At 40.8% G+C, this 15,968-nt stretch overlaps 1 protein-coding gene across 8 annotated transcripts in view; it reads right to left on the reverse strand.

Moving 5' to 3' along the window:
• The window catches only part of BNC2 (basonuclin 2), a 479,688-nt gene that overhangs the window by 365,818 nt on the left and 97,902 nt on the right, over positions 1–15,968 (reverse strand). The gene's annotated exons all lie outside the window — the stretch shown is intronic.

A 15,968-nucleotide genomic window follows, 5' to 3' on the forward strand; every position in this document is an offset into this window, starting at 1 on the left:
TTTCATTCATTGGAGAAGGCAATGGCAAGCCACTCCAGTGTTCTTGCCTGGAGAATTCCAGGGACGGGAGAGCCTGGTGGGCTGCCGTCTATGGGGTCTCACAGAGTCGGACACGACTGAAGCGACTTAGCAGCAGCACAAATAAGCTTATGGTCAATAAAGAACTCCTTGAACTCAAAAAAACAAAAACTAAAAAAAAACTTAAGAATTAACTTTTGTATTATGCAAGTTCTACTATACATATTTACTCCAGTTATAGTCTACATTCAGATCCATTTGAGAGATTTTTGTCCCTGATATGAGGAACACACATGTATATATACACACACCAAAAAAACACAGTAAACAAATAGATCTTATGAGATAAAAACTTTAAGGAGGATTTCTAGTATTACGATGTGATTGTACAAATTAAAAATGTGACTGGATTTGATCCTGAAAATGGGCCCCATAAGGCAACAATTTTCTTAAAGTACACATGAAATTTCAGATCTACTCTTCAGCAGCAGAAACTCACCCCTGGAACAAAGAATAAAAGCTAAATTTTGCTTTCAAAAATATACAAAAATATAACATTCAACATTAAACTATTATCAAGTTATTACTAATATTTTAGTTAAAAAAATAAAACTAGTGCCTTTCAAAAAAATTACTGACTTAAGAAAAACTAAAATATGCTTGGGTATTGAAATGCAAAGAGTCCCAGAATCTCCACCTGGCCCCCTCCAAAACTTAATATTTAAACAAACAGCAAAATTCTCCCGGTAAAAGTAACAGGTTTTTTTCCCATGGGCTATAATCATTCATGGACAACGCCTTAATTAAAGCTGGGCAATGAAACCATGGATTAAGCTGAGTTTGTCAAGTCGAAAAACTTCTTAGCACAACAGAGCACCCTCATAATTTCTTAATGTGTCCTGTTAGGTCGACACATTAGCAGAGATGTAAAGGATATCACTTTTCAACCTTAACTGTGAATTTTTTCACCTTCAGTGCTTTCTGTCCCAAATTTAATTTTCTTTTAATGCAGTTTCCCTGTGCAATGTATCATATTTATCTCTGTAGCCATCCATCACTATTTTCTTTAATTAAAGCTAATTTCTTTCAACTTGGGGGAAGGTGTGAGGAATGAGGGGAACCCTATCTCTGCAGCTCTGGGCACAAAGGGCATTCACAGCTGCTGATTTTGTAATCATGAAGCCTTATTTTGAGGATGCTGAAATTCCTCAAATCCACCTTACTGCCCTCCATGCCGGACCTTAATCAACAATTTACTGGGATGGGAACCCACTTAACGAAAAATGTCTACCTAAAATCCCTCCAGCTGCAACCTAAGTCCTTTTGTTTGTTTTCACTCAAATGGCTAACAGCTGGTACCACCTTCCAGGTAAAATTATTTCATGTGTTTGCGAACAGGGATTAACTCATACCTTGGTCTTTTATTTCTCTAAGCCACAAAACCGGGTTCATTTCTCAAATCCTTTATACCTTTTCTACTTTTACCTCTGGGCTCAAGAGTCCTCCTGGTGTTTGAAGCAATCAAGTGCCCAGAAATAAGTGAAGATACATTATAAAGGCTAGGGATAGGATTACTTTTCTGCTCACATTAGAGCCCAGTGGAAGGACCTTTGGATGGGCTCTGGCAGAAGGCTGGCTGTGTCCTCCCGCAAAAACAGCTTCCCAATCTTGCTTCTACAGTGGATCAGGGGAGGGAGGGAGACTTCTTAAATATAAATGCAGAGCCTGACAGTTTTAAAAGTCACCTTTAAAAAGAGACAAAAAGCTGAGCAAAGGGATTTATCTTCAGGTGCTAATAGTATTTGGCTACCTTGCATTTGACGCTTACTCCTTGGAAGGAAAGTTATGACCAATCTAGACAGCATATTAAAAAGCAGAGACATTACTTTGCCAACAAAGGTCCATCTAGTCAAGGCTATGGCTTTACCAGTGGTCATGTATGGATGTGAGAATTGCACTAGAAAGAAAGCTGACTGCCGAAGACTTGATGCTTTTGAACTGTGGTATTGGAGAAGACTCTTGAGAGTCCCTTGGACTGCAAGGAGATCCAACCAGTCCATCCTAAAGGAGATCAGTCCTGGGTGTTCACTGGAAGGACTAATGCTGAAGCTGAAACTCCAATACTTTGGCCACCTGATGAGAAGAGCTGACTCATTTGAAAAGACCCTGATGCTGGGAAAGATTGAGGGCAGGAAGAGAAGGGGACGACAGAGGATGAGATGGTTGGATGGCATCAGCGACTCGATGCACATGAGTCTGGGTGAATTCCGGGAGTTGCTGATGGACAGGGAGGCCTGGCATGCTGTGGTTCATGGCGTCACGAAGAGTCAGACACGACTGAGCGACTGAACTGAACTGAACCTTGCATTTGTATAGCACAGTTTACCTATGCATCTCTTCATAATATGTACCTTATTCCTGGAGAAGTCTGGGATGGTCTGTGAGTGAAGAGGACGGATGGAAACCACTGCCAAACTTAGCCCAAAATGCTGGCAGGTGGGTTCTCTCCATATTACAAGCCAGAAGTAACTATTTGATTTAATCTCAAATATCCATTAGCTGCCTGACACTCAATGGGCATGTAATGAACATTCACTGAACTGAAAATTGGAGGCGGGGAAGTGGAGATCTTCTTGGTTGGGGCAGTCCTCAGTGAGGAAAGGGCTAGACTATGCACAAAGTAAGAACTTGATGGGCTCCAGAAGAAAGTGAAAGTCGTTCAGGGTTGTCTGATTCTTTTCCACCTCATGGACTGTAGTCCATGGAATTCTCCAGGCCAGAATACTGGAGTGGGTAGCCATTCCCTTCTCCAGCGGATCTTCCCAGCCCAGGTCTCCTGCACTGCAGGTGGATTCTTTACTGTCTGAAACACCAGGGAAGCCCAAGAATACTGGAGTAGGTAGCCAATCCCTCCTCCAGGGAATCTTCCCAACCCAGGAATTGAACTGTCGTCTCCTGAATTGTAAGCAGATTCTTTACAAGCTGAGCTACTAATGAAATAACCCTGGGCTCTAAGTATGGTCCATCAAAAGGACAGGGGAGAAGATCCCAATCAGGCTAACAAAGTGGGCCAGAGAGAAGTAGAGCTGAGCCCTTTGAGAGATCAATGCTGAGAGCAGGGACAACTGCAGAGTAACGACTGCAGAATAGTCAGCCACCAGAGTTGAGGGAGATGAGAGGCCAAAGGAGCCACAGGGGAGGGACCATGAGAGCATCGTGCACTCTGCCAAGGAGGTCAGAGTTTATATGGTGCACACCCTAAGTTTGCAGTGTTCTATTTTTAAATTTTATTATTTATGTTTTCAAACATATACAAATGCAAATAGTGTAACAAGCCCCCGTGAACCACACCACCAACTTCAACAATGAGCAGTGCTGGGTCAGTCTTCTTTCACCTGCACTCACCTAATCCCCTTAACCTCCCTCCTCCGCTGGATAATTTTAAAGTAAATCCCAGACACAGTATCATTTCACCAGCAAAGACTTTTAAGACCTGCCACGGGCAGATCTGTGTTTTGGCAGGATTACTCATTTAGGGCAGGAGGTGAAAAGATCAGTTATGTTATTTTAGCAAGGAAATCAGAGCTCACACCCAGAGGTAACAGGGAAGGTATAGAAGTGATGAGAAATCCTAGGGAATCTTCCTCTGATGAGGTCACCCTACACAAGACAGGGGAGGGCAGGAGGAAGTGGGAGGAACTGAGGCTCTCTAGTTTGATGAAAACAATGGAGACATTAAGAATTAGAGAGGGATGGACTAGTTAGGGATTATCAGATACACAGAGAAGCCTGGTCACAAAGAGGCGGACACAACTGTGACTTACATGCATGCACGCACTTTTAATATTAGAGAACAAATAAGCAACAAGGTCCTACTGTACAGCCCAGGGAACTATATTCAGTATCCTGTGATAAGCCAGAATGGAAAAGAATACAAACAAGAATGTATATATACATATATGTATGTATATACATAACTGAATCACTTTGCTATATAGCAAAAACTAACACAATATTGTAAATCAACTATACTTCAATAAAATAAAAAATTTTTGAAGAATTAGAGAAAAGGAGGAAATGCAGAGTTGGGAAGATATGTTTACTCTTTGGTTCAATTGGTCTATTGGACATGTAGGTGGAATAAAACAAATATTAGAGCTGAGAGCACTGTTACAGAAGAAGAGGGAAAAAATTCCATCTTAATTCACTGTTTGAAAACAGACTTGTGCCTGGGATAGATATTAGAGAGACAAAGTCCCTCCTCTGAGGGAACTTTCAGTCTAGTTGGAGAAAACAAGATTGTCCACACAGCAAAGATAAATGTAAAATCGGGATTCATGTTTTAAAAGAACATCACAAGAGGAGTGTGACTTGAAGTAGTGAAGACTGAGCTAGGATTTGAAGGAGGGGTTGATTTAGGATTTGAAACCTTAGAAAATGGTGGCAAGCAGAACACTAAGAAATGAGGGTGGGACTTCCCTGGCAGCCCAGTAGTTAAGAGTCCACCTTGCAATGCAGGGAACTCAGGTTTGATCCCTGGTCAGGGAATTAAGATCCTACATGCTACAGGGCAGTGAAGATCTCTCGGGCAGCAACTATGACCCAGTGCAGCCAAACAAATAAATATTAACAAACAGGACTGGAAGCACAGGGAGACAGTGGAAGTGAGGAGAGAAGTGGGCAGGCTGAGAGAGAGACAGGAGGCAAACCCTCAGGTGTCTGATTCTTCAGCAACCACTGCAGGGGAACAACGGAAGAGGATTTAGGCAAACAGTTTTGCATCCAAGTGATGCCAGGGAAAGCAAGGTTTCTTTGAGTATGACCCATAGGAAAAGTCCAATATCTGTTTAGATGGGTGGCTTTAACTTGAAGTCAGTTTAACATCTATGTATGGTTGAGACAGGCAGCACATAACTAAGTAATTCTGTACAGCGTTTCAGTGTCCTGACACGCCCACAGGCCTGCAAGCTTCGGGGGGTCAGGGACCACATCTGTCCATGTCCCTGCTGGACTCGAGGTTCTAGCACAGCACCTGGCTTACAGAGGATGACCAATAAATAACATGTGTGTGTGCTTCAACCAGGCTAAATAAGGGGACCACTCTCTCATTTCACTGACAGGGAAAGGGCCAACAGAGGCACTGGCTAGTAGGTGGCAGGGTCGATGATAAACCCAAAGGACAGGAGACAGTCACTATACAGGCCTGAGAGCCAAGGGAGAGAGGAGTGGAGCACGGCCACACAGCTTAGGATGTGATTTCAAATAATGGTAAAGGCTATGACCTTGGCAACAGGAGCAGGCTTAGATCTGAAAAAAACCCAGCACTGTCCCTTATTAGCGACACGGTTTCCTCATCTGCAAAAGGAAGAGAGGCAGCCGCCACATCAGCAGCTTCATGTGAAGACCAGATGATGATTCATACAAAGCATCTCACAGAATGCCTGCCTCATGATATGCACTTGGTCCCCAGGACCTTTTACCACTGTCACGTGAAAAGAGCTTCCTGGACACAGAAGCTCGTTGTGATGCTGAGAAAACCCTGGTGCTGATGATGCTCTATACTTAGAGAGAGATTTTTCAACACAAGCTACTTCTGAAATAAGAAATCTTCCAACAGACTGTGGAGGACAAAGTGCTTCTGATCTGAGATCAACTCCTAGGATCTGCTATCCCAGAAGCTCGCTAAATACTGTTATATGGCACCCAAGGTTTAGGTCTAAAATGCGTGTTCGTTTTCATCCAGGAGACAGCTACAAGCATGGGCAGAATATGTGTCACAGTTGGCCTGCCTCGCGTATCCTGCATGAATAGTCAGCAAAAAAGATAAGACGTTTACAGATTTTTAAAGGCCCACCAACAGCCGTACATGAACTATAATGACAAGACAAAGCCTCACTCCAAAGGACACTCAACTTGATAAAGGTGTCACTCCTCACAGTTAACACCTCTACAGTGTATATTTTTCTCATGAAAGGATATATTTAACACTTTCTTCAATTTTCCCTAGAAATGCATCTTTTGTCAAATGACAGATAAAACTTCAGCAAGAATTTTAACACTGAAGTTTATTATCCTCACCACCCCAGTCCTCTATAAGGAGGTAACATTTCGCATGTGAAAATACTGCAGCCAGAATCATTTTAAGTTTAAGTGGTATCTCTGCCATTGTCTGTGGGGGAAGAGGGAGGCAGAAAGAAGGATGGGGACTAGAAATGGAAAAAAAAGAATTTTTAAAATCCCTGTTACACTATCTACCAGATGTAAGTGAATAATAACTAATATGTTTGCAGCCTCGGCCTTAATCTTAAAACAAATGATAGTATTCAAATATAATATTTCGCACATGCAGACTGATAAGAGATTTTTCCCTTCTTTATTTCTTGAAGATTCTGTGAACGACACAATACAGAGCACAATGTATTTAATGAAAGGTTTCCAAGGCTGATTTCCCTACAGGTTATTTTCTTTCTTTTCTCTGGAACCCACACACGGGGTATACTGCAGGGACCAAGGGTGTATATAAAAATAAACTATGAGCCAGCATCAGAGCTGATACCCTTTCTCCTACAGGGGCAAGTGAATTATTAGATCTGTGTCATGAGTGTTTTTTTTTAATATGCCATTGTTCCCACTTGAGCACATTAAATTTTCCATATCCACTTTTAAACCAATATAACCTTTTTTTTTCCATGTTCATAATGTTCATGCTGTACATTAACAGGCAGAAAATCCAATAGCTTAAGTCATCATATTGGAGTTATATGTAAAGCTGGGTGGATGAAAACCTTTTGCATTTTCCTTCTCTTTGAACAGATACTATGCTGGAGTTGGCTAAAACCCTAGGAAAAAAAAATTACACCTCATGGGAAACTGTGCTAATATTTTTTTTTCTTTTATGATTGATCACAAATCCATTTTGAACATTACACATTTTTTTAAAGTTTATTATAACTCCAGTTCAACATCTTCCAGCCCAACAAATTGAAGGTGCTGGAATCTTTTGGTCTGGAAGATGTGTTTGCCAATTATTTTTGTACTAGTGCACATAAACAGGGAGAACTGGATCTTAGGTATGAGTTATACATTCCTGTACAAAATAATTGTATATTCTATGAAGACTGATTCTTTTTCTGGAGAAATATACAACAACACAAGGGAAATCTTGTACTAGCAGCATAACTGAAGTGGCAAGATACAATATTAGAAAAACAGAGCTACTTTCATTACTGTGATGCTGTGTGTCAGAATGTCTCTCCTTAATGAACCTGTTTGCAATAAGACTCCGGGTGCAAAGAGGCTATTTAGAGAGACTATTGTGTCTACAGTGAGTCCTTCAAATATCTTCCCACCATTAGACATGCCGCATTGACCAATTCTGTCCTGATTGCTGTTCTTTTTACTATCAAGGGAGATTCCTGCCCAGACAGACGGATGGCTCAGACACTGCAGTTCATAAAATGTTTACACTGTACACACACACACACACACTCACCACAGCAGTACAAGCTACAGCTCTCCAGATCACACAGTTGAACATGGCAGTGTCATATGAAGGTTGATGACATTCCAATATCAATGAAAGGATTTAAGCTAAACTTTGGTCATCCTACCTACCTGTCACTCTCAACAAAAAGCCTTTCTGCCTGCTCTCTTTCAGCACATGCCCATGTCTACTGCCCACATGGGAACGCTTCAGGCAAACATTTTCTGTGCCTTCAGGTTTCTCACCCTGTTGAAATTTTTCTCCCAACTGCTGACAAGAAAAGACGACCACACATGTCACACCATCAAAAACAAGGGACGAGAGAGAACACAGTAATGGGTCAAAAAGGCTTTCTAAAAACTTTTTGAATTCCAACTGACGGTGACAGGCTTAGAGGACCAGAGACTCGTCTCTGCAATGTAAGTGAAGCATCTCTGGCTGAAATCAGCCAGCCACCTTTTTACCAAGTCCAAACATGAGAGGCTGAAATGCTTAGCGGAAACCTCCTGTTCATCTTATTCTGAACTCTGTTCTTATCAGCTGCCACATGAGGCTGTAGCCTCACATTTCACTCACCTACGTGCCAAGTGATCCTCTTGTGCTTTTTCAAATAGTTTATCCTTTCTATCCAAATATAAATACTGTGCCTGCCAGAAAAGGCCATATACAACTCCCCCATCTCAGCTAACAGGTAGAAAGAACTTCAAATGCAAAATTGCCACTAAATGCTCCTAAGTGTAACCACTACTAGTTATAGCCAAGAAGGAACCAGAGAATTACACACTGAATAACTCTGGATCCAATGAATCCATTTCAATCCCCATTATTTTAAAATTTCTCTCACCTCCTCCTTTCTTCTAGGCTTAGCCTTCTATTTGTTTTTAAAATTTATTTCTTTTAATAGGAGGATAATTACTTTATAATATCGTGATGGCTTTTGCCATACATCAACACGAATCAGCCATAGGTATACATGTGTACCCCCCGTCCTGAATGTCCCTTCCTCCTCCCTATTGCTCTGGGTTGTCCCAGAGCACCAACTTTGGGTGCCCCGCTCCATGCATCGAGCTTGCACTGGTCATCTATTTTACATATGGTAATGTATATGTTTAAATGCTATTCCCTCAAATTATGCCAGCCTCGCCTTCTCCCACTGAGTCCAAAAGTCTGTTCTTCACATCTATGTCTCCTTTGCTGCCCTGCATGTAGGATCATCAGTATCATCTTTCTAAATTCCACATATATGTTAATATACAGTATTTGTCTTTATCTTTCTGACTTAGTTCACTCTGTATGATAGGCTCCAGACGCACCCATCTCAATAGAACTGACTCAAATGTGTTCCTTTTTATGGCTGAGTAATATTCTATTGTGTATATGTACCACTACTGCCTTATCCATTCATCTGCTGATGGACATCTAGGTCGCTTCCATGTCCTAATGAACATTGGTTACATGTGTCTCAATTCTTCAACCTTATATTCTTGAAGACCTGACATATAGACCATCACTTGCCTGAAGCTCTGTTCTCAAAGTCATTTGAAGTATTTGATTTCAAGGTATTAACTCATCCAAACCTTAAAATAATGCCTCTATTAAAGCAACTTTGAACATTTATTAAAAACAGATAAGCATTTCTTAATTGAGATATCTGACATGCTGGACTGGATGAAGCACAAGCTGGAATCAAGATTGCCAGGAGAAATATCAATAACCTCAGATATGCAGATGACATCACCCTTATGGCAGGAAGCAAAGAAGAACTAAAGAGTCTCTTGATGAAAGTGAAAGAGGAGAGAGAAAAAGTTGGCTTAAAACTCAACATTCAAAAAATGAAGATCATGGTATCCAGTCCCATCACTTCATGGCATATAGATGAGGAAACAATGGGCACAGTGACAGACTTTATTTTCTTGGGCTCCAAAATCACTGCGATGGTGATTGCAGCAATGTAATTAAAAGACACTTGCTCCTTGGAAGAAAAGCTATGACCAACATAGACAGCATATTAAAAAGCAGAGACATTGCCAACAAAGTCAAAGCTATGGTTCTTCTAATAGTCATGTATGGATATGAGAGTTGGACTGTAACGAAAGCTGAGCACCAAAGAATTGATGCTCTTGAACTGTGGTGTTGGAGAAGACTCTTGAGAGCCCCATGGACAGTAAGGCTATCCAACCAGTCCATCCTAAAGGAAATCAATCCTGAATATTCGTTGGAAGGACTGGTGCTAATGCTGAAACTCCAATCCTTAGGCTACCTGATATGAAGAACTGACTCATTTGAAAAGACCCTGATGCTGGGAACGATTGAAGGCGGGAGGAGAAGGGGACGACAGAGGATGAGATGGTTTGATGGCATTACCATGGACATCACTCAATGGACATGAGTTTGAGTAGGCTCCAGGAGCTGGTGGTGGACAGGGAGGCTTGGCGTGCTACAGTCCATGGGGTCACAAAGAGTCAGACATGACTGAGCGACTGAACTGAACTGAACCGACATTGTGAACCTGGTTAAAAAACACTTTGAGGATTTGCCTGCACATTCAGGAGGTGAAGGGACAGGAGAAATTTAGCAGCAATCACTTTTTTTCCTACAAGTGAACCAAGACTGTGTAAGATTCAAGGAAACTACAGCCCACAGAATCCAGGTCTAGGACTCTGGATGCCTCGCCTACTGGTCTCACTCACACCAGGCTACAGCTCTGTATCCAGTAATCCTTCTGTATTTTGCCAACAAGGGGTTTTGTTTCCTTTTGAAACAATAGACGGTTCTACTAAAACGTGCTCAGTTATATATGCCATGTGTACTGGCATAAAGAGAAAAAGACTATAGATAATTACAAAGAGTATAGATAATACAAAAATTATTTCTATGTTCCATCCTCAAAGAACAGTCTCAGGACCAGCAGCATCGGCATCACCTGGGGACTTATTAGAAAGGCTGGTTCTCAGGCTGTGTATGTGATGCACAGAGTCAGAAAACCTGGGGGGAAGGCCCAGCAGTCTGTGATGAAAGAGACTGCCACGTGGCTCAGATGCGTTCTCCAGTTTAACAACCAGGGCTCTTGAATATACGATATGATTCGGGATTCCCTGTTGACTCAGATGGTAAAGAATCTGCCTGCAATGCAGGTTCAATCTCTGGGTCAGGAAGATCCCTGGGAGAAGGGAATGGCTACCCAGTCCAGTATTCTTGCCTAGGAAATCCCATGGACAGGCAAGCCTGGTGGGATACAGTCCATGGGGTCGCAAAGAGTTGGACACGACTGAGCAACTAACAACTTTTACTTCAACAATTTACAAAGCGTCATATTAAAATTATTTAAAATGGCTAATGCTTAAGGACATAATCAACTGGCTATACACACACACACACACACAAAAAAAAAACAGACCTAAAAGGAGGAAAACAATACAGGATGAAAAATTACCTTAAGAATATCCCAGTTTAGGGCAACAGTTAATTTACTATAAATATGTGTCTTTTGATTGTACTGCTCAATACAAACCACTCCACTCAATCTTTTATTTGGAAGAAAGCAAGTGCTCACTTTGGGCTTCCCAGGTGGCTCAGTGGTAAAGAATCCACCTGCCAATGCAGGAGATACAAGTTCAATCCCTGGGCTGGGAAGACCCCCTGGATGAGAAAATGGAAACCCACTCTAGTATTCTTGCCTGGAAGACCCCAAAGACTGAGGAGCTAGTGGGCTTCAATCCACGGGGTCACAAAGAGTCAGACACAACTCTGTGACTGAACACATACACACACACACACACTCTCTTTCAGATCAATAAAATGAGGTATTTAAATAAACCCCAACGTTAGATAAGGTAATGGAAAATATAACGGAAATGAATTCATGAATTTTATTGTAAGGATCCATGCCAAAATGGAAAGAGATGTTAACCAATATGAGGTATTAATTATTAAACAGTTACAGCTCAGATATGACAGCAGTATGTGCCAAAGCAAAGATACACCATTTTGTTAAGGTAAATGGAAGTAGGGATATGAAGAAACTAGAACACAAGCACCAAATTAAGAGCACTAAACCTCAAGGAAATTACTGTTAACTCAGGAGGTAAAAAGCTTATCAGAATTGTCGTGACTTCAAAATCAAAGCCAGCACTGTTTATAACGACCCAAAGTTAAGATACAACCTAAATGTCCATTCAAAGAGGACTGGTGACAGTCATCATGGTACTCCCCTACAAGGGCATTCTTGATGTACACATGCGTAATAACTTGTACACATGCAAATAATTTGTACACATGCAAATCTGTACACATGCATAATAACAACACTGACAAGCACCCCCACTGGCAAGCGGAAAAAGTAATTGAACATACAGTACCATCCAACTTCTTTTTCAAAAACTATGGGCACATACATGTGTTTTTGCAAAGAATAAAGTCTAGAAAACCATAAACCACAATGGCCACAGCAAGTAAGTGGATTACAATTGAATTTTATCTTCTTCCTATTCCTCTCTTTTCTGAAGTTTCCTGGTTTTTAAATGAACAACAATTACTCACAAAATGAGGAAATAATAAACATATAAACATGTAAATGTTTTAGGAAAAAAGGCAATAAATGATAGATTGCTATTTTATAGGCAGGGACCCAAGGAAGTACTGCTGATTGGCACAATATAGAAGCACTAATGAAATTCCAGAGATTTCACAAAACCAGGATTCAGAGACAAAGATATAGATTTTAGAAGGAAAAAATTCTAAACTGCAGGCAATCATCATAATGTATCAATCCCTCTTTTCCGCAAAAAAAAAAAGGGGGGGGGGAATATCAAACTCACCTAAACCACTACATTCAAACAAAAATCCAAATGAAAAATTTAAAGGACATAGTTTATTAAGCACATATTATGCACCAGACACACTCACATATCATCTCCTTAAGTTTCACGACAACTTGCAAGTTATCTCCAATTTTCAGGGAAGAGGTTCAAAGGAAACAAGCACATTTCTGATGCACAGTGCACCCCAGAGCTCATGAGACGTTTCTGTTTCACCAGGCTCCAAAAGGGATCCTTAGCACACAGTTCTTGAGAGTGATGAGAGCTGAAATTGAGGGCTGTTATTGTCCAGTTGCTCCATCGCATCTAACTCTTTGCAACACCATGGCCTGCAGCACGCCAGGCTTCCCTGTCCTTTGCTATCTCCCGGAGTTTGCTCAAACTCATGTCCATTGAGTCGGTGATGTCATCCAACCATCTCATCCTCTGCTGCCTCCTTCTCCTCCTACTTCAGTTTTTCCCAGCATCAGGGTACCCACATAAAAACTTCAGAAAGGATTCCGTTATCCTTTATTAAGCACAAAATCAATATCATAGAATAGGAGGGGGAGATGTGAGCGGAAGGCAGCAAGGGCCTAATGTGAGATAGCTGGGCAGCCTGTGTTAAGGATTTTGGACTCTGAGAGAAAACGACATTTTTAAAGATACTCCTTTGTTGCCTATGTTAGGGGATGGTAGTGGTAATGTGTTACCAAACAAAAGATGTTGCTTAGATAATTTACCAGACACATGAAGACAAGAGCAGATTTAAGCATCATCCAACAGGTGGAACTGAAAGGATGTACTGATGATGGGATATTCCTCCTTAGACCCAACCACCTTGCAAACTGAATTCTAAACTTCTCTAATATGCTTTCACCAGTAACAAACTCTGAAGGCCTCTCCAGCTTGGGATCTTGCAACTTGATTTCTTAGTTTTTAACTTTGCAATACAAACCTACACAAATGCATCTAAATATTATAAAGTATTTGCTCCATCAATTGATAAATGGATAAACAAAAATGTGATACATGCTACATACAATGAAGTGTTATTTGGCAAAACAGGGACAAATCCTTAAAATATTATATGCATGAAAGATGTAAGATACCATATACAGTATGATTCCATTTGTATGAAATACAAATAGCAAATTCGAAGACAAAGTACATCAGTAGCTGTCTACAGCTGCAGAGGATTGGGAGTGTTGGGGGATGGGTGATAGTGAAAGGGTAAACATTTATTTTTGAGGTAATAAAAATGTTCTAACTTTGACTGTGGTGATGGTTACACAACTCCAAATATGTTAAAACTCACTGAAACAAAAAAAAAAACATCTGAATTAGGTAAATTTTGGCCTTCCCTCACAGCTCAGTCGGTATAGAAGTTGCCTGCAATGCAGGAGACCCAAGTTTTATTACTGGGTTGGGACGATCCCCTGGAGAAGGAAATGGCAACCCACTCCAGTTTTCTTGCCTGGAGAATCCCATGGACAGTGGAGCCTAGCAGGCTACAGTCCATGGGGTCGCAAAAGTCGGGCACAACTTAGTAACTAAACCACCACCACCAAGTAGGTAAACCTCATGGGATGTGAATTATATCTCAATAAATACATTATTTTTAAGTGGTTTTTTTTTTGGGGGGGGGGCAAGTATTTACTGGGTATGATGCTGGGGCCTAAGTTACAAACAAGATGAGCAGGTGAAGATAACAGGACTTCAGCATAAAAATCGTTGAAAAATAAAACCTCCAGTAGATCTAAGGATGTCCTCCTTGGTTCTATGCAAAATTTTCCTCTTGACATCTTTAAGAAAAAATGCTGACTTAATTCCAGTTTTTCTTTAGATTGTTAACTCTGGAGGTATTCATCTACTAAGATACATTCTGGAGACTTCCCTGGTTGTTCAGTGATTGGGACTCCATGCTGCCAACACAGGGGTGGGGATTCAAGCCCTGGTCAGGGAGCTAAGATCCCACATGCTGTGTAGCATGACCAAAAGATTAAAAAAAAATTAAATTTCAAAAAAGATATATTCTGAATCACAGACCAAAAGTTTATTTAAACCTGCAGCTAAAGAACATTCCCTAAAAACAGACTGAATTCTTCTGTTAAAAAAAAAATTCCCTGGATAAAACACTTCTAGACATGTGGATACTCTTAAAAAAAAAAAAAAAACTGGATACAATTGTTTCACATGTATATCAACACATAACACTAGCCTTACATTTCATGTCCAGCCACAAATCATCTATTGTAACTTATGCTTTTACTTATATGGATGTAATGAGAATCACTGCCAAACCGAGCTCTTCAAGCAGGTGTCTTGGAGAGCAGTGGTCTAAATGCCAAAGATCTAAAGATTTAGATTTAAGACATCATGTCATCAGGGCTGGAATGATCTTCAGGCATGGTGGTGATAAACAAGCAGCTCATATCTACAAAAAAAGACGAGCATAGAAGAACGGAAATACTTTTTATTACCCTAGGGAAATAATCATAGATTTAATCAAAGGTTTAAATAAAATACATTCTATTGCAGCAACATTTAAGGTTGCAAAAATTAGAAACCTACATTGCCAATAATAGGGGTTCTATAAATAAAAAACGGTTCATGTCAGAATACTATATGATGATTAAAATGCATATTTTATAAGGAACCCAAAGATATGAAGGACAATTAATGTAACTTTCATAATAAGTGCAAAGTATCAGTTGCAAAGCAGCATATTCAGTATCATTTCTACTTTATAAAATTAAAGATGCATAGGAAAAAAATCTAAAATTATAGTTACAAAATGATAAAAAAGTAACCTTATGAATGATTTTTCATTTTTGGTAGTCACATATAATTCAAACTTTCTAAAATAAATATTTCTGTTATAAGAGATGGGGACTCAAGACAATAAATCTGCAGTCATTTCTCATCTCCTCATTGAAGTAAATGGCAGAAGAAAAATGTTCTGATCCAAAATGAGAGTTTTGTGATCTGGGTTTTGGTTGCCATTAAGTTTTAACATACTAGTATTTCTAATGTCCTGAGTGCTCTCTTTACTCTGAGCTTTTGTCAGAGTTGTTCCTAGTACCAAGAACATTTTTAGTCACTGTTCCTAGACCATTCTATGGGCTTCCCAGGTGGCTCAGAGGTAAAGGACCTGCCTGCCAATGCAGCAGACCCAGGTTCGATCCCGGGGTTGGGAAGATACTCTGGAGAAGGAAATGGCAACCCACTGCTGTATGCATGCCTGGAAAATTACATGGACAGAGGAGCCTGGCGGGCTACAGTCCATGGTGTCACAAAAGAGTTGGCCACAACTTAGCGTCTAAACATGGAGAATGGCACCCCACTCCAGTACTCTTGCCTGGAAAATCCCATGGGCGGAGAAGCCTGGTGGGCTGCAGTCCATGGGGTCGCTAAGAGTCAGACACGATTGAGCAACTTCACTTTCACTTTTCACTTTCCTGCATTGGAGAAGGAAATGGCAACCCACTCCAGTGTTCTTGCCTGGAGAATCCCAGGGACGGGGGAGCCTGGTGGGCTGCCGTCTATGGGGTCGCACAGAGTCGGACACGACTGAAGTGACTTAGCAGTAGCAGTAGCATCTCAACAACAGACCACCTCATCTGGCTAACTCGGCAAAATAAAGGGGGCAGGGAAGACTCTGGCAATCA

Source organism: Bison bison, unplaced genomic scaffold (assembly GCF_000754665.1).
Source record: "Bison bison bison isolate TAMUID 2011002044 unplaced genomic scaffold, Bison_UMD1.0 scf7180017864376, whole genome shotgun sequence".
In the NCBI taxonomy this organism is placed as follows: domain Eukaryota; kingdom Metazoa; phylum Chordata; class Mammalia; order Artiodactyla; family Bovidae; genus Bison; species Bison bison.